The sequence below is a fragment of the Genypterus blacodes genome, unplaced genomic scaffold, assembly GCF_046128005.1.
Source record: "Genypterus blacodes isolate CSIRO-AG114 ecotype Tasmania unplaced genomic scaffold, CSIRO-AGI_Gbla_v1 ptg000005l_1, whole genome shotgun sequence".
In the NCBI taxonomy this organism is placed as follows: Eukaryota; Metazoa; Chordata; class Actinopteri; order Ophidiiformes; family Ophidiidae; genus Genypterus; species Genypterus blacodes.
Genome location: NW_027466819.1, coordinates 501 through 21,118, shown reverse-complemented (window position 1 = coordinate 21,118; position 20,618 = coordinate 501). Strand labels below are relative to the sequence as shown.

At 46.5% G+C, this 20,618-nt stretch overlaps 1 long non-coding RNA gene across 1 annotated transcript; it reads left to right on the top strand.

The window, feature by feature from the left end:
• Window positions 1-15,272: 15,272 nt before the first annotated feature.
• Window positions 15,273-20,319, top strand: LOC142996395 (uncharacterized). The gene is made up of 3 exons (XR_012961754.1): window positions 15,273-15,442; window positions 17,795-17,983; window positions 20,238-20,319. It is a non-coding gene; the product is annotated as an uncharacterized LOC142996395 (long non-coding RNA).
• Window positions 20,320-20,618: the final 299 nt, after the last annotated feature.

Here is a 20,618-nt window from a genome sequence, read left to right as displayed (position 1 = left end):
TGTAAAGGATGCGTCAGCCAGCGCTCATTTGTCTGAAGAGCTTTGGTTAGAAACGTTGTCCTCTCAAGAGTTTAATACCAAAACACTCCAAAGGATGAAAATCTGTCCGTCACAAGCAAGAAAGGGAACACGCTGAGAGAATTACACGCTTGCTTATGATGTTGTCAAGGAAGGAAGGGAAGATGTCTGTGTGTGGAATGAATGACACTGCTTCAAAATGACAGAAAAGGAAATCTAAATCTAAACTAAGCTGCTAGTTTCATATCACCTGGTGGTTGATGTTCCGATAGATGGACTTAGAGAAAAACTGAGACTTGATGATGATGTTTTGTCATGTCGATTTTTGTTGCAACTCCACTTCAGGCTTCATGCAGAAACACTGTTCCTCCACTGGGGGGCAGCAGATTTCCAGCCCCCCCTTTGAGCCACTTTCTCTGTAGCTATCCCCTTTCCTAACCTTTCACTTCTCCTGATGTGAACCTGGAAGTCCTCTTTATCATCCTGGGTTTGTTTCTTCTCTCCCCAGTTGTGTTAACTACACACTGACTCTGCTATTCCGCTCTTCCAACCTCGCGGTCGGAGCCGTTGTCCTCCCCTCACACACCTCAGCATAACCTACCTGTGTGTTGTGTGTTGTGTGTTGTTCGCCGTATTACCATAACTGAATAAAGATGGTCAAAACTCGTTGGCAGGCACTTTGCGGCGAAGATGGAACAGGCCTGCCACTGTGCCCCTGAGGAGGATACAAGTGTGTGTGTGAGTGTGAGAGCCCGTGTGCATCCATCTGTCTGCTCCCTTTGTGTGTGTGCGCATGTGTGTGTGTCTTCTCTTTCTCAGCAGTTTCTCTCCCCAGGCGTAGCCGCCCCCCCGTAGCGGTAATGGCAGATCGTGTCGGGCCCTCTCAGACAGTTTGCTCCTGTCAAACATACTTTCACCCTGACACTTTTAGCAGCCGCTGCACCGGGACTCTCCATCACAAACTGCAGGCCTGTCACACACTCACGCAACACACACACAGCAGCAGCAGCATCAGCAGCAGCTCCCGGACTTTGGTTTCATCCGTTTCCTTCTGTAACCTCAATGCTTCCTGCTTCTGTGTGAGACATAGGAGTCCATGCCCCTCTGTACTACTCCTGCTCCTCTTCCTCACATACAGACGATATTTATCTGCTTTGTTTACCATCCTGGGACTCAGCAGCACTTCAGTAAATCGAACAATGTAACCGATCCGATATTACGGCCCGTTTCAGAGCATTAGAGCGTCTGCCGTGTCCAGATTTGTACTTTCCTAACCGCAGGTTTCAGGTCTCAGATGTAGTAGATGTGTTTTCACCCCTCCAGCTCTATGATCCATCACGTCTGGAGTTTCTTTTCTCTGGTTTCCGGCCCCTGGCGTCTCAGCCAGCGTGGTGCAGCTTATAGGAGTGTTACAATGATGAATGTGCACGAGGGCCGGGGATATAGATCCAGCGGGGAGATCATTAACTCAAAGTGATTCACCAAGAGAGGCAGGAGAGACACACACACACACACACACACATGTTCATGCCTTCTTTCTTTTCATACATGGCTCTCGTCCCCTCTGCAGCCCCCACCAAGCCTGAATCACATATAGACGTTGACCCGCAATCATACTTGTTCATTACGGCCTTTCTTCTATTCTAGAGGTACAAAGCGAAACGGTAGCTTGATGGCCGCTGTTTCCATGGCAACTCTGTTAGAGCAACCTCTGCCCACAACATCTCCAAACATCAGAGGTGTTATTTTTAAAGTGCACGGCACAGGATGGTGTCTACTACACGTATGAGAACATTCAAGAGGAGCTTAGTGTGTGTACGATGAAGACGCAACGCTTTGGTGCGTTTGTGTGTCACTGGATAAAACTGAGAGAGCAAGAGAGACGTTTAAATCTGCATTAAATGTCTCAATGTCAAGTTAATTGATCGTCTGACATTGATCAAACTTCCTGTGCTCCTTTGTGCGCGCGTGCGTGTGTGTGTGTGTGTGTGGCTGTTATGCTCATGATTAAGGCTGTGTGAGGCGAGCTGACAGTTGGTGCCCCCAAGTGGCAGAGGAGAGCTGGTTTGGTTTGAAATGTGTTGACGTGTTCCACCTAGAGTTGTTGTTCTTCCAAGCTGGAGGAGCAAAGCTGTGACAGAGAGGGCGCGGGGTCGATGCCCACACCTGCAGGACGAGAGGAGGAGGTGGAGGTTTCTCCTTCCTGCATGTCTGACCGCCACTGACGCAGGCTGCAACATCTCTCTCTCTCTCCCCCCCTCCTCTCTCTCTCTCTCTTTCTCTCTCTCTCTCTCTCTCTCTCTCTCTCTCTCCCTCTCTCAGATAGGATTGGAGGAGTCCTAATTACGACCTCGTTAGACGAAGCAGGACGTGGCCGAGACAGCGACCTCCCCCACCTCCTCCTCTTCCTCCTCCTCTCCTCCATCCCTGTGTCTGAGCCCTGACATCCACCCCTCTCCAAAGTCTGTATGCAGAGATTCCAGTGTAGCGCAGCGTTGTTCCTCGGCGGACACACTTGCCAGCATGTGTTTCCATGGAGACGCTATTTGTTCGCGCGCCCCTGCAGCTTGTGTCATTGACTTCAATTAGTGCAGAGGGCCGACTTGCCTATAAGCACATACTTACACAGAGAGAGAGGCTGCCGCAGAGGGCCGGGGGAGGGGAGGGGAGGGGAGGGGAGGGGAGGGCGAGAATGAGACGAGATCAAGGCGATCCCTATGCATGCTGGGAATTTAAGAAAAAGAGGCGTTAGATTTAAGCTCTAGCACCGTCAAATAACACAAATGTGGCTCCTTATTACTTCTTTCTTTGGACACGTCACGGCACAGGTGTAACTAACAACATTAACAATGGCTGTGTTCCATTTAGCTGAGCTGCTGAACCAGCATGGGGGGGGGGCGTCACGGTTACACGCAATGCAGCCGTGTAATGAGACAAATGATATCTGCCAGACAGCAAAGGTCTCCCCTGTACAAAAACGTCCTCGCCGCCCATCAGATCAATGTGATTTGTGTCTGCATCAACAGTTACAGAGGGTAAACTGTTTTGTTTCTCCCTCTGATGAATAGTTTGATTAAATATTAACGGTAGCCTTTGCCGTTGGAGTTAAATATTGATGTATGGAGACTTTTTTCCCAGGCTCTCTCTCTCTCTCTCTCCTTTGGCTCTCTGCACTCACTCATCCTCTGTCTCCCGCTATTCCGTGGCCTTTCTCTCCAGATCTATTTTCCTTGCGACAGTTCCCTCTCGCCCCGGTCATTTTCAAGAAAAATGTCCGAGTCCAGCCAAGGTTTGACCCCAGAAGTATAAATTGAATACAAATGTCTCTCTCCAGCACCACGGTGTCATTAGTCAGAAACCCCCAGCAAATAAAGGAAACCAAACAAGCCACCAGCCAGCCGCCCATTCTGCTCCAGGCGCCCTCATTCCCCCTGTGGGTGACTTCCGTTTGCCGTGTAGCCAAAAATATGAGTGGCAAAGTGGCGGGGTGTTCCTTTAAAATGATTCAACCTTGACTCTCCTAACTCATTACCAAAGCTCGCTCCCCGGCTGCAGCTGTAATTACCACAAACAGGTGCATCACTCAGCCACATCACCATGGAGTTAGAGATTTAATTTAGAGATGCTGCCCGGGATATTAACCCGGCTAATTACAACAAGCGGCTCCACGCTCAACCACGGGGATGGAACGCTCTGGACCCCAGGGCGAGGGTGGAGAAACACACACACACTATCGCTTTCTGTCTTTTTTTTCTTTTTACTCTAAAGGGAGCACAGAAGAGGATGAGGAAGAGGAGAGGAGCTTACAAAGTGGCTGCATGAGTCATTTTCTGACTGGAAATGACGGACAGAGCAACAAAAGGAGCGACGGCTCTGATTTGACAGTGACAGCTCAGGTGTGTGCCCTTCAAAATAAGAGTCCTGCAATAACGACACAAAATATTTACTTTGTGCCACAGCAGAGCCTCAAATGTCAAAAGTAAACACAAAGAGATGACGAGTGATTATGGACAGTGATTCTGTCTATAAGTATTTGTTTTGTTGCTCTATTGTGGCAAATGATAGGAAAGGTTTTGTGTGTAAGTTGGGCAGCAGCTATAATAATACTTAATAACTACTTAAAGAAATACAAGAACTGATCTAATGGGATGAGTTTGGCTAGAATGAGAGAAGAAGGTTTAATTTGCAATCTGAATCTAAAGCTGCTTTGGTCAGTGAAGCATTTCTGAAACGATGAAGGAAAATATATATATAAAAGAAAAACATCCTTCCATTTCTATTTTAGCCCGACCACCTCTTGCTTTTGTATCTCTGCCTCTCTATTTACAATCACACACACACACACACACACACACACACACACACACACATACATAGAGAGAGAGAGAGAGAGAACACTGTGGCATTTTTAATGTCCTGTGCATCTGCGTCACTCCGCGTTTTTTCTCTCGCTGGAAAAAAGGAACGGGGTGATTGCTCGCCTGTGATCTTTTATTCATTCATTCATCCATTCTCCTCGCCTCTCTCCTCGCCTCCGCACCATGAAACTTAGCGTCCGACAGCCCTCGGCGGAGAAAAAAAAAGAAACCTACCAGCTGGAGTGACAAGAGGAGAGAAGGAGTGGGAGGATGAGGAGAGAAGGAGGAGAGGAGAGGAGAGGAGAGGAGAGGAGAGGAGAGGAGAGAACATTGATGGAGTGAAAGTAGAAGTAAACATGAGGGATGTGATGGATATAAACACAGATGCATTATGGAAGGATGGGATTCTTCTCACGGTCAGACCACCGACCGACGCAAATCAAGCTCTGGTGGTGTGTTTTCCTATAAAGGTGTTAACATGAGGTCCAGCTTCAAAGCATCCAGGAGCAGAATGGACACGCAGTTGTAATGAGTGTATAAGGCCTCGTGCTCTGAGGTCGGGGATGCAAATGGATCCAAGCTGCATGCTGGGGTGGTGAGTGATGACATCAGAAGAAGAGGAAAGTGTTTCTTCATCTCTTCATCTCTCAAAGGACACACATTTCACAATGTCCTCTGCTTTTGGTGTGTTCTTGGTCAAAGTGACGGAATGTGTCTCGCTGTGTTGACGGAACGCCCTCCTGCTTTTCCAGCTTTTCCAGCTTTCTCCATATTCTTCCTCTTCATTCCTCTGAAAGTTATTTTCGATTGGCGGCGGTTCCCCTGAGACAGATCTACCCTGAGTGTACTTACGCCTCATTGGTTTGTTTCACTGGTTTGTGAAAAGAACAATCCCTCTCTTTGTCATCACTTTTCAAGCTGATTTGTTTGTTTTATAACGTGACTCGGATGGAAGCGGGTTGATGTTTTTTTACGAGTGAATTCCGCAGAGATCGAAACTTAAGCGCTGCAGCTGCATCTCATCAGTTTGCTTTGGTGTTCCGTACGACTGAGAGGAGTAATTGTACTCAAAGCTCTTTCTGACCCCCATTTACAAAACAAAGGAACGCCACACTAATTATTCACCATACCGTAACATCGTTCTTCTTCATGACAGGATCTCTTGGCACACACACACACACACACACTTCTCTCACGGTGCCGTCTTTAAAGCTCCTTCCTCAGCTGGAGAAGTGCTGTCACACAGAGGCCAGAAGGCTTCGAGTCAACCTCTTACACGCTGTAAACACGACGTCCATGTTGATTTACAGGCTCGCCCCTGCAACTTCCCGCATGGCTCAAAGTGTCTGTCAGGCCCGTGGAGCGTTCCGGCACTCGTCCCGTCTCTCTATTGTCTCCCCCGTCTGTCTTTCGTGTCCCTCCCCTCCCCCCTGCAATCCTTTCATCCCTCTTTCTTAAGGTGTCACCGCAATCTGCCGCCGATCTGACTTATGAGAGCTCGGTGTCATCCTGCGCGTGTGTGTGACAAACATGAGAACGTTTTTTGTAAGGCTGTGTGTGTGGTTGTGTGTGTGTGTGTGTGTGGGCGGGTTGGCCCTTCAAATCACAAAACACACACACAAATAGCAGCACTTCACACGCCACTGTTGCGCTGCGCACTTTATAATCCTTCATCTCTCTTATTGTTATTCTTCCTTTTCAGCACACACACTCACACACACACGCACACACACGGCTGCGAGTGAAAGTTGCCATGGCAATCTGAAGATAAGGAGCCATGATTGAGTGGCTGAGGTATTGGGAGGCAAGGCTGTGCTTTGATAGACACGGCGTGCTGCACAGCCACGTGTCTCTCTGTGATTATGTTATACATCCTACATTACATCATAGATTATATTTATACTTAATGAAGGTTATGGAGATGATGTAGTTGCACCTGTGTAACTCTTACAGCAACATGTGCGTGTGTGTGTGTGTGTGTGTGTGTGTGTCATTCAGGATGGCTTGTGTTTCTGTTCATGAAAATTCATATTTGCAAATATCCCTTAACTATGTGAGAGGAGAGGTGACGTCCTGAGTTAATCATCAAAATAATAACGAGTGGCCACGATTCATAACCGAGAGTCTCAAATCTAAAGGACGGAGCCGATACGGAGGTTGTGACAGGACATCAGGGACACCAATGAAGCAATTTGGATGTATTTGACCCTCCAGTCGGGACACCGCTGTCCCGTCAGGACTCATTTGGTTTGTTATTAGCCTGCGCCACCTTAAACGCACCGTCAAAGCAAAGGTCTTGCTCGTCGGGCTTCACATTTCTATGGCCGAGACTTAATGATCTCATTCCTACAGTTTGCTTCATCTTCACACACACATATGAGAAGGCTACATTACTACACAACTGACACACACTCGCAGTGTTTACGCCTAAATATTTACTCCCTCCGTAATACTAAATATTTTGTGTTTGGCTCCCTCTTGCCAGCTTTTCCAGCTTTCCGTATTCTTCCTCTTCATTCCTCTGAAAGTTGGTTTTGATTGGCGGCGGTTCCCCTGAGACAGATGCTGCTTGTATCCACCATCATATCATTAAGTACACGTATGTTATAGAAGTACATGTGAAGTAATATAGGCATTACAAGATCAGGGGCAAGATTACAGATTACAAGATCAGGGGCAACCACACACACACACACACACACACACACACACAGCTCTGATTAAACTTGATGTACTCAGAAGAAACATACCTCTTATTGCCAATTACATGCAGACGTTCAGGCATCAGTCACACTAACTGAGTCTCTGCGTGGTTAAACGTGTTAAGTCATGGAAAACATCCTCTGATTATATATAATGTATACTCACACACACACACACGCAGGTGAAAGTGCAGTCAGTCATTGAATTAGCCGCTGCATGTGTGTGTGTGTGTGTTAAATAATAAATGTCTGTCTGCGTCGGTGTGTAGAGTGCAGAGGTGAGACAAGTGAATGGAAGCGGCTGCAAGTTTGCTTATAACAGTAAATTATAATTAAAAAATATATTCTATTTTTGCATTTGGCAGTCTTGTATCATTCACCTTCATCCGTCAGTGTGTGTGTGTGTTGGATGAATCTGAATGTGTGTGTGTGAACTGTGAACGCTCCATTATTGTTCCAGGGATTCAAGCTGTTTCCTCCGACGTATCAACACTTTTTATTGGAGTTGTTTTTTTCTCTTGTATCATTTAGTCACTGTGACCTTTGACCTGCTGTTGATTGGGTAATTCACCACCATCTGCTAAGGTGGCTCTCAATACACTGTCGTCTGGTTACTTCATTAACAAATGTTCCTCTTTCATTAATAGCCAATTATCTATCATATTCACAATCTGGCGGGTGTGTCGGTGTGTGTGTGTGTGTGTGTGTGTGTGTGTGTGTGTGTGTGTGTGTGTGTGTGGTGTTTTACAATATCCTCTATTATCGATGCAAAACTGATTTATTCTTTCCTTCAACAACCATATCCGTTATATAACAACAATAAAACTGATGATGGGTTGAAATAAACACACACACGCGCGCACACACACACACACACACACACACACACACACACACACACACACACACACACACACATATCTATTTTTGCACGTGAACCCCTCAAATGTTTGCACGTTCAAAACCCCCTATGTCTACTTTCATCTGGAGCCACATCTCTACAGTATTTGTGGCTCAACATGAGGCCTCGGGGCCAAGACAGGCCACTGAGTGAACCCCCGGGGGACGTGCACTTTGAGTTTCTGAGACTACAGTAAACATGACTGAGGGCTCCCTGTGGAACGCCGCAGTGAGTGAGAGAGCTGCAGATGTAATCCTTTTAAATGAATTTATAATAGCAGCTTGACTCAATAAAGACTTAAACAGAACATACTTGAGCACAGATACTTTTTTATTGGCTGTCTTGAAATAAAATGATGCAAATACCTTTGAATTACTGTTTAAAAGCCTTGAAGTACTCCTTTGCTTTATGCAGTTGACTATGACTCTGCTCATACACACTTTAATGCACTAAAAAAGCCTTCAGACGGTACAAAGCTGCACGCATTTACACTAACAAGTCCAATTTAGAGCTTTAAAGGTTTTCGGATCAAAGGTGACGACTCTGACGAGCGACGTGATGCACCTGTGACACTTCACCTGTGGAGGCCTGATGACGACTGCAAGACTGAGGGAGGTGAGACACACACACACACACACACGCACACACACACGCCTGTCCCACAAATCATCTTTTTCTTTCTGGACTCATTAGTAAACGTTTCATCGTCTGCAGGAGTTCTCGCTCGTCTCTTTTTTTATAAATAAACGTCTTTAATTGACTTATTTGTTCTGCACTGCGTCTCAACTCTCCAGACTCTTCAGTTCCCATCACAGGCTGCCAACATTTCATGCTTGTTTGCATCAGTGGGCTTTAGAATCGCACGGCACGTCTTTGCTCCAGCAATGCAAACCAACATCTGTGTGTGTGTCTGTGTGTGTGTTCGTGTGTCTGATGGGAAAAATAAAATTGTCAGCATGCTTTGCTTCTATAAAAGGCATCCTGCATTATAAATTATACAATTATAGTTCATTGTACATGTGTGTGTGTGTGTGTGTGTGTGTATGGGTTTATATCTTGTAAGTGGCTTTATGAGTAATATTCTCTATCTCTTTAGTCTCAATTTGAAATAAATCATTCATTTATAGAACAAACAGTGCGGCTTTCAGTGGTATTGATTAACCCCTTGAGGGTGCTGTCCTGCCTCATGCATTTTAGATCATCTTCCTTCCTTTCTCTCTCTCTCTCTCTCTCTCTCTCTCTCTCTCTCTCTCTCTCTCTCTCTCTCTCTCTCTCTCTCTCTCTCTCTCTCTCTCTCTTTCTCTTTCCTTCTCTCACGCTCAGTACTTTTAGCTCAGTTGCTGTGAATAACAGGCAACCGGGTAACAGTTTGATTAAAACGTTGAACCATTTACTGTGAATAATCAGATTAGATTATGATTTGATTAAGCCTTTTCATGGCTCACTGCCCTGATTTCCCAACAGTCTGAGTTGATTTGATCTGTTTAACGTCCAGCAGCGTTTGTGTGGGTGTCATCTTACTCCTGACATCTTAACGTGAAGGAACTTTGTGGTAATTTATTATGAAATTACAAAGGGAATGCATGTTGGACTCTGTAATGTGATTGAAATGGCAGAGAGTCAAACCTATACATGCGAGTGTAGCATCGCTTTGTGTGCGTTTGTGGTTCAGGCATGTAAGCGTCAGTCAAAGCGAGACACATCCTGCTTTAATTTCCTCCACGGACCCTCCTCATCCTCACACCCTCTGTAATAGCCTGTGAGCTCTGGGGCGTCTGGGCTCTTCAGCGTTAAGGCCTTTGGGTTCAGAAGTCTGGCAGGTTAAAGTATCTTACAGGTTTTTCAGGATCGTGACCCCCTTTTCTTCTCTGAAGGTGCTCAGCTTCATCCTCTTGACGAAACAGCTGATGTTTTTCTTTGTTTTGTTTTGTTGTCGTGGAGATATTGGAAGGATTATTAGGAGACAAAATTCTTGCTTTTGTGGGTTTTTGTGCTTTGGGAGCATGTAAAGAGTACATGTTTCATTTCCTGACAAATTCGAAGAAAAACACCGACATCTCAGGCTCCGGGTTTCCGTGACAACCGTTTTGTTCCCTTGTTTTCCTGATGCTGTGTGAACCCTGTTGTATGTGACAAGAGAGGCTGTGTGTAGATCAAAACTGTTGCCATGATGTTGCTGTAACACACACACACACGCACACACACACATACACACACTGCAGTAATATGGTTGTATCTTTGAAATCATTGCTGAGATAAATTTAAATGACAAAATCCAACAACAGATGATTTCTAATGAATAGCAGCCGTGTTTCCCTCTTGGTTACAATATCAGGAAGTGACAAAGGCCAACAGCAACTTAAGTGAAAGACTTTAAGACTGTAAGACTATAAAGAGAGCTCATATTCAAAACACAACAACAACAAAGAACAAAGAACAAAGTGAAGCGCTGGGGATTCATTCCTCTTACAAAAATTCTGTCGGTGGTCACTTCTCATATTCAGAGGTCAACAAGTATCAGTGAGTCACTCTGGGTTCGAGCCCCCGCAGTTTCACATGTTTTGAGATCTGAGCGCTCAGAGACGGCCAAACGGTCACTGTGGTGTGGCCGCGGCTCCAGCTGCCTGAAACGGAGCCTGCAGGTCACGCAGCTGCCTGGGTCTTGGCTTATAATTAGCAGAAAGACAGTGATTAGGATGTTACCCATGGCAGCCATTATTCGACCTCACAACCGCATCGTGATCGATACGGCAGAGTCGCTGGCAGAAAGTGTGAGGGCGACGTGGAGGAATTGAAATGTAGAAACGGCTGACAGAAGTTTTAAAAATCAATGTCGTTTAAAAAAAAAAGAAAAATCAATATCTCGGCGTGAGACAGACTGAAGAACCAAAAGGAGCGCGAGTTTGTTTCATCACCGCCACAGTTTGCAGCCTTCGTCTCTGACAAAACCCAACGTTAGACAGACACACTGCTCACAGCCAGCCGGCGTCAGCATCCAGGACCAAATCTAAATGCTCCTGGATCCACATTCAGCCTCTATTCAGGTGCATTCAGCATGATTATTCACTGACAGGAAGGGAGAATTATCCGTAATTGTTTCTCTCAAATTTAATGTGTGCAGAAGACGCGTAATGGTCCAAACAAACCATTAAGTTGAGAAGCAACCTGTGAAACGCCATTTGGAAGGCTTCTGTAACGGCGCTGGCTGTGATCATTAGCGAGGCGATGAGTAGGAAATAAAAGTCATAGTGGTGAAACAGAAGCGTCACTGAACACACACTTCTCTCCTCTCTGGCAGCAGCGTCCCTGTAAACATGAAAATACAGCTTTCAAAAATGATCTCCAGCTTCTCTCTGAACCCCCGTCGCAAAACCATTTCCCTTTCATTATTCACCAAAAAATCTGCAGCAAAGGATGTGTGTGTGTGTGTGTGTGTGTTTGTGTGTGTGTGTGTGTGTTCTCAGTGAGTGATCGCCACAATTCCATCATTAATTGCTGTGATGGTCCACTTAATGTTTACCATAGAGAAGCAGAAGCTGGATTCCGTCAGTCCCTCGTGTTCTAGTTTATGTATTTTGGCTCGGCCTGTGCCTTAATGAGCACTGATGAAGAAGAGGGCCTCCAAATGAGCATCGCAAGAGGGAAGATGCATGTGGTGCGTTCACTTGCACGTGGTTCTGCAAAGCTCAATGTTGTTTAGGACGAAAATGTCTTTGTGTTTGTGTAAGAGAACAGAATGTTACAGTGAAAAGTGGTGGAATTGAAGGGAAAGAGGCAGGAATCATGAAAACAAACAAAATATGGACACACACACACACACACACACACAGACACACATCTCCCCTACTGAGCTCTTGATGTATGATTTGTCCCTCACTTCTCCCACACTCGGGAGAGGACCTGGTGACGACATGCGTCATCCATTACAGAACATTTTGTTGAGCCGCTTTTCTGTTCTCTGGCAGCTCTGCAATTATATCAGCATGCTCATAGAAATCAATCGCCCCTGCCAGCGTCGCCACGGCAATCAGACGCTTTTGAACAGCCTCCAGAACAAAATGGAGGTTCAGACCCCGAGCCGCCCTAACAACGCTGACAACCTCGGAAACAAGCCGCTTATAGACTAAAGATTTACTACAACAGCCCGCTATATGAAGAGGAAATAAAAGCTGCACCAATCACCTCCAAATGTCTTCAATCAGGAGCCTAAACACCTTCTAGAGACACATTTGCTGTAATGTTTGGTCTAAGGGTCTATGAGGGAAGTGAGAAACACACTCAAAACCTACTCAGCAATATTTCTGGGGGCCAAAAAAGGGTGATTTGACCAAAGTTACTTCCCCTATAAACTCTGTTCTCTTCTGGTCGCATCTCTCCACATGCGTCTATTTATAAAAGCATGAAGGATGGAGTGAGCTCATAGCTGAGAACTGAAACTTTTCCATCAGCCCTTTCGCTTCGCTCGCCATCTGCCATTGTGCTAAACTTGCGCGGGAAAGCGCTTGCCCGTCTTCTTCCCCTCTTCTTCTTCTGGTGTATTCCCTCTGAAAGTCAAATGTAGCAGATGTATAAGCTTGTTGGCAGCGAGTGTGTTTGTTTATGATCATCACACTCATGCCTCAGAGTTAATGCTGGAGGCGTTTAAGATACTGCACACAGAACGTTTCAGTGCCAAACAGCGATTTCAATGAACTCCCCTCCTCTTCCTCACATATTTCCTCTTCTGTACCTGCACCTACAGGGTCATGCTTCCATCACAGGTCGGCACTTAGTGGTTCCTCTGTGAGGTTCAATGTCTCCAACGTTAATCAGCGCTTTCAGCATTTTGTAAATACTTCTCATGACAGCTGCGAGCAAAGCTGTTACATAATCGCTCTGATCACAACTTAGGGCCCAATGTGTGAAGGATTCTCACTCACCAAGCCAGTAAACACGGCAGAGACTGATACTATTATTGCCTCTAAAGAAACATTTGCTCCTTCCTCCGTATCAGTATTAGTCAAGAAGGAGAGACGTGAACTTCTGTGTCCTCTGATTGAGTTTGACTGCAGCCATGGAGGAAGCGTTTCCCTGTTTCTCTTTTCAATCTCTCCAAAGGAGATTTTCGTATCTTCTGCCCACGCCCAGAGTCCTCTTTTCTTCTTCTGTGCCTTTTCCCATGGGTGCCGCTGATTGATTAATCCCCACACACAACAGAGAGAGAGGGAAAGAGGGAGGTGTGGGAGGAGGATGAAGAGGGAGCCGGGGATAAAGATGACTTCTTGCTCGGATCCCCACCGTGTCTTCTTTGAGTGGAGGTGGGTAGGTGGGCTCGCCACTCAACCACTTGATGATTCCCTCCCACGTCGTGTCGAAGACGCGTCACCATGGCAATCCACCGAGGGTCTGAATGGAGAGAGAGATAGATAGAGAGAGGGCCTGTGGAGAGCCTCATTGAGCGGAGGAATGATTGAACACACACACACCTTGAAGGGCCGTGTTATATACCAATACAGTAACTCCTGCGAATTCCTATAAATAACTTACTCAGAACGGCAGAGAGCATTCAAACGTGCTGTGCTCTCGTACGTGTGCATTATCACACACACGCTTGTCCAAACCCAGTGACAGACAGTCAATTTCATGGCCTGAAGCCTGCTGGTTTGACCTTTGACACTGTCCAACTGTTCAATCCTGGAATCTGCAATCGGCGTCCTTGACAAAGTCCCTGAAACCCTAAATCTACCAGCAGAGATGAATTAAGGGCTGAGAGCAGCGTGGACAACATCTCCCGCCGTGTCTATATTATTCAACCTCTTCTGATAATCCAGCCGGTTGATCCAAAGTTCAGAGACCAGTAGGAAAGAAGTAGAAACACTCGAAGCCACAGGGAGATGCGGCTGAGTGTTTGCCATGGAAACAGAACTGAAATCAGTGTCTTAGCTGCTATTAGTGAGACAGAAATAGTCCGACGATTGCTGGCTGTAGGAAGTGGAGAAATTTAGCGTTTATCTAAGCGGGGAAGCATTTGCATCCATGTCCTTAAGATGAAATGTGTGTGAAATACCTCCATCAGTTCAGACAGCCTTGTACATTTACAGTCCTTAAGAGAAACTCCAGCGTTTTGACTTCATGTCGTGATTTTCAGGTCATTCACGTCAAAGTAGGTCACTGAAATTACTTCTTATCTTTATAAATTAGATCCTTGTGGAGTGTACTTATTATTGTCTGTAGGCCTTTGGTTGGGTCTGTATGGATCAATGTGCTAATTCATGTTGAAAGGCCTCTTTAAAATGTTGAGTTAGATACAAATATGTTCGCCGTTGCTTCAGAAAGTGTTTCCCTACGATGTTTTACTCTTAATTGTCTGTTTTTAATGGGAATTTAACCAGAAACTTACAAAAACAAACAATATCGGTGATGCGATTCCCACATACGTGAACCAAAAAACATGAAAGTCTTTGAAATTCCGATCATGCTCCATTGATTTATGAGCAACCTATCAAAAGTCATCAATCACCCATGTGTTTTGCTGCATGAGACCTCAAGCCACCGTCAACCACGACAGACTCAGTGGGATTGAACTCAACCTCTGCCTGATCACCAGATTAAGACCTTTATGTGTTTGCAGGCGATGTAGGGGCCTTAAGCAAACTTTGACATGTGGGGATTATTACAAATACATTAACACAACATTCCACATAAAACTGAACACGTCAATGACAAATATAGACCCCAGAACCTCCTGAACATTCTGAGGGCCCTTAAGTAGCAGACAGTATGTTTGGTTTTAGCTCCATGTGATGATTTGTTAACTGTGGTGCTGGAGGTAAAACTGAATTCCTCATGATTCAAAACTCAGTTGTGGCACACACATGCACACACACACACACACACACACACACACACACACACACACACACACACACACACACACACACACACAGAATGTGAGTCACACGAGTCAGTGGCTCAAAATTGCGCCTGACAGGGGAATCGAACCCGCAGCCTTCTGGGGCGCAAATGTCACAGATGTGCGAAATGGTCCTTGTTTAGAGGCAATTCCGATGAAATGCAGCGAGAATTACACTAGATTTCACTTACAGCACAGAACATACACACACTCATCTTCTGTTTGGGTGAGTCTCTCTCTCTCTCTCTCTCTCTCTCCCTCTCTCTCTCTCTCTGCATTTGTTTTCTCAATTTTAATGCCTCTCTGTCTGACGAGTCCCGAAGCCAACAGACAGCCACCCTCCTTCTCCTCCTCCTCTTCTTCCTCCTCCTCCTCCTCCTCCTTGCAGCAGCAGTGGCGCGTCCTGCAGCAGCAGCAGCAGCAGCAGCACCTGTCATTTTTCTAGACGATAACAGGGCGACGGGCGCGTCCGAGGACTCGAAGCTATTCACGGAGCCTTTGCACGACCCGATGCGCACACCGACCGATGGCTGCTTCCGTCGACATTTACGACTCTGAAAATTACGCAGCGGTAAGTTGCGTTGCGCTCGTTTTTCCCCCACGCGCGACTCGTTTCCTGCTCTTTCCTGCTCAATTAGCTCCTTTAAAAACAGAAAATACCTCCTTTGTTTGTTTTCTTCTGTAATAAAACGCGAAGGTGTGTATGTTTTTGCGTGTGTGTGTTCGTGTGTGTGTGACCTCGCCAGTGCACGGAGTGAATTAATAAGTGGCGAGTGTTTGTGGCTGCTGATGTTTTCCTCCGCGCAAAGCGAAGGTCACCCACGTAAACTGGACAATTAAACGCAGCATTTCTCTCTGCGGGAATTCGAGGCACTAACAGACAGAGTTGATGCCATTGATTGTGTTTGCCACCTGGGAAAACGATCTTCTCGCTGATTGATCATAATTAGGCCTCGTTGAACACAATTAGCCCTACAAACAGTGATAATTCTGCCCAACAGGCTCTCTTACTTCAAATGTTTGCTTGATTTTCCGAGGTAATGATGCGTTCACGTAACACCGCTGATGCTTTGAAGTAGCCGCATGCAGACTCGTTCAAATAAAAGCGTGTTTTGGTTGATTGAAGTCGTGCTGGATTGTCTCACTTCAGACGGGACGTGAATTATTAATGCGTGATGTTGACACGTTGAGACACACGAGTGAAATCCCCTCACAACGTCGATAAATCATTAAAGCAGAAGGAGAGGTTGTCTCTCTCATATCACCCACTCTCTCTCTCTCTCTCTCTCTGTTCCTCTGTTACTCACCGCATCCTCACACACCAGTGAGTGTGTACATAGGACAGTGAGAGTGTGTACATAGAATTTAGGTTTATTTGTTTTGAGTTGAAACGCATTTGAGTGACTGCATCTTGAACTTCACAGTAGTGGAAGACGGTCTGTGGCTCTATCAGTTGATTTGTGCGTTGTTGTTGCCTGTCACGTTTCCAACTCTCTAAGCAGACAAGTATCAAACCTGCACATTAGTATTATTATTATTATTGGATTGACCGTTGGTGTCCATGTCAGGAAAGCGTCTTTGTTTATCCTGTGTGTACCTAAGTGCCCTGCTATTTCTTGTCCTGGGGCTCGGGCCTTTAGTTTATTGTAACTGGCACTGGAGACCAAACCTGTGCATATTTGCTCTAGGACTGGTTTGAAGTGTGTCTTCATGCTTGATGTGGAGCAACACGGGCCCTGTGATCATCCTCATCCTGTTACTGGAGACGGAGACGGAGACAGAGCTGAACGGTTGTTGTGTCTGTCTGTCTGAAGTTGGCCTGTCTCTCCGTCTGTCTCTCTCTCTCACGTCTGTTCTGTTTTGTTTATCTGCCAACTTGTCCTTCTGCTTTCCGTCCTCGTCCGGTTTTTGTGTGTGTGTCTGTGTGACTGTGCATCCCAGTAGTTTGGTTCCAGCCATACTTGACAGCATTATCCTCCTCTATATCTCTGGTTTGTTCCTCTGAGCACGCTCTGGCCTATAAAGCATCCCAGAGATGCTCTAGAAGTAATTGGATTCAGTACGAGAGGATAGGGATGCAGCACGAAAACTGTGTGTGTATGTGTGTGTGCAAGTGTGTCTGTGCCTGACTTCAAGATGTGTGTCATGCACTTCAGCCATTGTATATGTATGCACATTGTGTGTTTGTGACTTGTTAGTTAGTGCAGTAAATCAGTGTTTTCAAGAAGCTGACAAATGCAAAATGAGTAAGATGTGGAGGAGTGAGAGATCTCAGTGGAGACACACAGCATATATAATCTATACATACTCTATATATGTGTAGGGACATAAAGGGAAATCTGTGTGATACTTCCAATTCCTCGTACACAACCTCAGTGAAAAACAACCAACCTCCAGTGAGATTTGATGGCAATGGTGTGTGTGTGTGTGTGTGTGTGTGTGTGTGTGTGTGTGTGTGTGTGTGTGTGTGTGTGTGTGTGTGTGTGTGTGTGTGTGTGTGTGTGTGTGTGTGTGTGTGTGAATAGCAAATAGGCCAAAAATAATTTATTCTCCCTGCTGTCATCATAATGCAGATGAGAAACATACATTGAACTTCAAAAAGGATTGCGTTTCCCCACTTGCATACCTCATCATCCTCATCATCAACATGAAGTATCTGATAGTGAATAATTCAGTTGCCTAACCCAGTACACTGCATGTGGTTATGTAAGTAAACTCTTGGCAAGAATCGCTTAATTGTTGCACCAGTAGGACTTTAGTTACGTAACTGCATCTGTGTTCTGCCCTTATTGATTGATTTTACGTTTCATCCTTCACGTATCGGTCACGTTTGCTGTTTGTATCTCTGAAGTGTTGCTGCTATGACATCATCGTCCTTTCCTCTCATGCACTCTCTCTCTTCTTTCTGTGTTTGATATTTCAGAATCCTTAATGCCGGAGTGCGGTGAAGCCTAGGGGTGCATTTTTTTAGTGCGTCCCTGTGAAAACACACACACACACACTCGCACACGGATACACACTCTCACACACATTGTCTTGCCTTTTGGAGATAACCACTTGGAGGGAGACAATGAGAGGCCTCCTGCTGACTGCAATCTTTCTGCTGCCCCTGGTGAGTAACTAGTGTGTGTTTGGATGTATCTGTGTGTATGTGTGTGTGTGTGTGTGTGTGTGTGTGTGTGTGTGTGTGTGTGTTCCCTCTTGTTGCATTTGCTTCTTTATTGCCTGCCTCCGCCTCTGGCTCGTATTCATGCATCCGCGTCAAACGCTGGGAGGAAGGGAGGGAAACTCTCCCATATGCCACATCATCACATCATCGTCCCGGCCCAGGTCCTGGATGGGCTCCGTGTTAACGCGGCCGAGCGAGAGAGCGAGCAGGCGATCGCCCCTCCAGACCAATAACAGATGGCCCCGCTGACCGGAGAGCCTCTCCTCCATCTGCTCTGACTCACTTTTATTAGGTGTCTCATTAAAGTGAAAAGCAGCGTGGCCGCAAAAGACGTGCCGGAGAAAAACACCTAGTGAAGGAAAGTGTGTGTGTACGAGCGCGCCGCTGATGCAAATGGACGAACGTTTGCGAGGTCATCGTCCACCCTGTGCTCTTAAATGGCGCACAGGCGTGATGCAGTAAGTCACAGTGGCGGCGGTAAGAAGAGTGTAATTAATTCATCCTGTGACCTTCCGGTGGCGAGCGTCTTCTCTCACCTCGCCGTCCGCGACCGCCCTCAAACACATGTGAGCCGTTCGTCGCGCTGACATCTTCCTGCGCGCCAAACAATGCAGCCTGACCTTCTGCGTGGGGGCGGTGGCGGGCCGGCTGGGATGCGGTGGCTGCGTGTCAAACGTGTCTGTTCAGCGGACGGGCGAGTCTGCCTGGGTCAAATGGGAGTTTTATTATCTGTGCGGTGTGAGCGACTGAGTTATCAAACAGCCAGAGGCATAAAACCAGGATCTGCTGCCTCTAAAATGGACGGTTTATCAGGAACGGACATCTGGGAGAGGAGAGGAGAGGAGGGGAGGGGAGAGGAGAGGAGCTCTTCAATCCTCTGCTAGTGTGTGTGTGTGTGTGTGTGTGTTGCCTTTCCTCCAGTATGACTCTTCACCGTGGGAAGTGTGTGACAGCACAGTCGGGGGACTGAAGAGATCATACGGCTAAGAACAACAGCAGCGGATACACTTCAAAACAGCTGCTCTCTCTTCAGGAATGCCTGCTCGTGTGTGTGCGTGTGTGCGTGTGTGTGGTAGATTCAGGTGTACATAGGTGCAGCATCTTGGCGCCTGTGGTTTTGTGTAGAAAACAACGTGGTTTCAGCTCCATAAATACTCTGTTTGCTGCTCTGCGTTCAGGCCAAACACACGTTTGTCATCGGCGTACGATCCGCTCCTCGTTTCTGCAGAATGCGTCGGCTTCTAGCTGACGACCTGCTGCTTAGCAACGTGGATGCTTGCCACAGCATACAAAGAGCTTTTTTCCTCACAAAGCCTGAGCCGCTCTCTATGATAACAGCTGACAGCTCATACCTCTGCCAAGGCTGAAAATAATCCACATCTGGGAACGGGCATCCCGGGTTTTAGCAGAATGGCTTTGAGTCTAAACGTGGTTAGAACTGTACCATGGATTTTGAGATTTGTAGAAGTGTGAGAAATGTGCCACACTTCAAATATGTCTCGGTAGAAATATTTCTGTTTAGGCAATCAGAGGATTTGCACTTCAGGCGCCGTGAGCAGATACAACAACAAGCAATTCAACAGCGAGTGTGGCGGGAGAGAGCTCACGTGTTTCAGTTTGCGTTTATTTAGAAATCTGCCCACATGCGACGGAGATAACGGCGGCGTTGCCACAGCTCGGCCTCTGCGCCGCCGCCACCTTAACTCAAGCCAGGGAGGCCCGGAGCGCTTTCATATCAGAGCGACAAGAGAGAGACGGAGTGATGAGTCAGCCAGCGCTCAGAGGGCTGGAACACATTACACCTATCGCAGTGAGAGAGCGGGGGAGGGGGCATAAAACATAGATGGGTCTTCAGGGGTAAATTGAGAATCTTGCGGAGGAGTCGACGACACGCTGCATCTCTAATTCCTCTGATCATCAAAGTGGAATCACGAATCATGACGTCATTTCACGGCTAGGACTCCTTCCATCACGGCGTCTTCAAGTGTCGCTGCAATGTTCAAATCCACTTCTCAGCCTGAAGATAATCCTCTGCAGAGAGCGGCAACATATGCAGACTTTCTGTCCAATTCCCACAGCAGACACGTTTCTCTGAGTGTCCGTTTGTTTGGATGGAAGTGGACAGTAACTGTGAAATCATTGTTATGTGTGACGTTGTGTGTGTGTGTGTGTGTTTGTGTGTTTGTGTTGGTTCCAGGTGGCCTCGGAGTTGGAGCACTGCATAATTCAGCGTGAGCATGAGAAATGCATGGAGAAGATCGCGACGCACGACCCCGGCGATGACCTTGATTTTAGTAAGTGAGGAATGTCTCTCTGTCTCTCTCTCTGTCTCTCTCTCTGTGTCTGTCTGTCTGTCTTTCTCTGTGTGTCTTATTTCCATGGCTCCGATTTAATTCAACAGTTTGTTTTGTCTAGCTCTGATGAACACGCAGCAGTTGGTAGATCAAAGCTTTGCGTCGTCTCGCTCCAGTCTTTTTAGTTTCATCCGTTTTTCACTTCACCCAGACTGTTTTTACTCCAAACGCTCGCCGGCCCCAGAAGGACGCCAAGAAACCACGAGGAGAATGTTGCAATAACT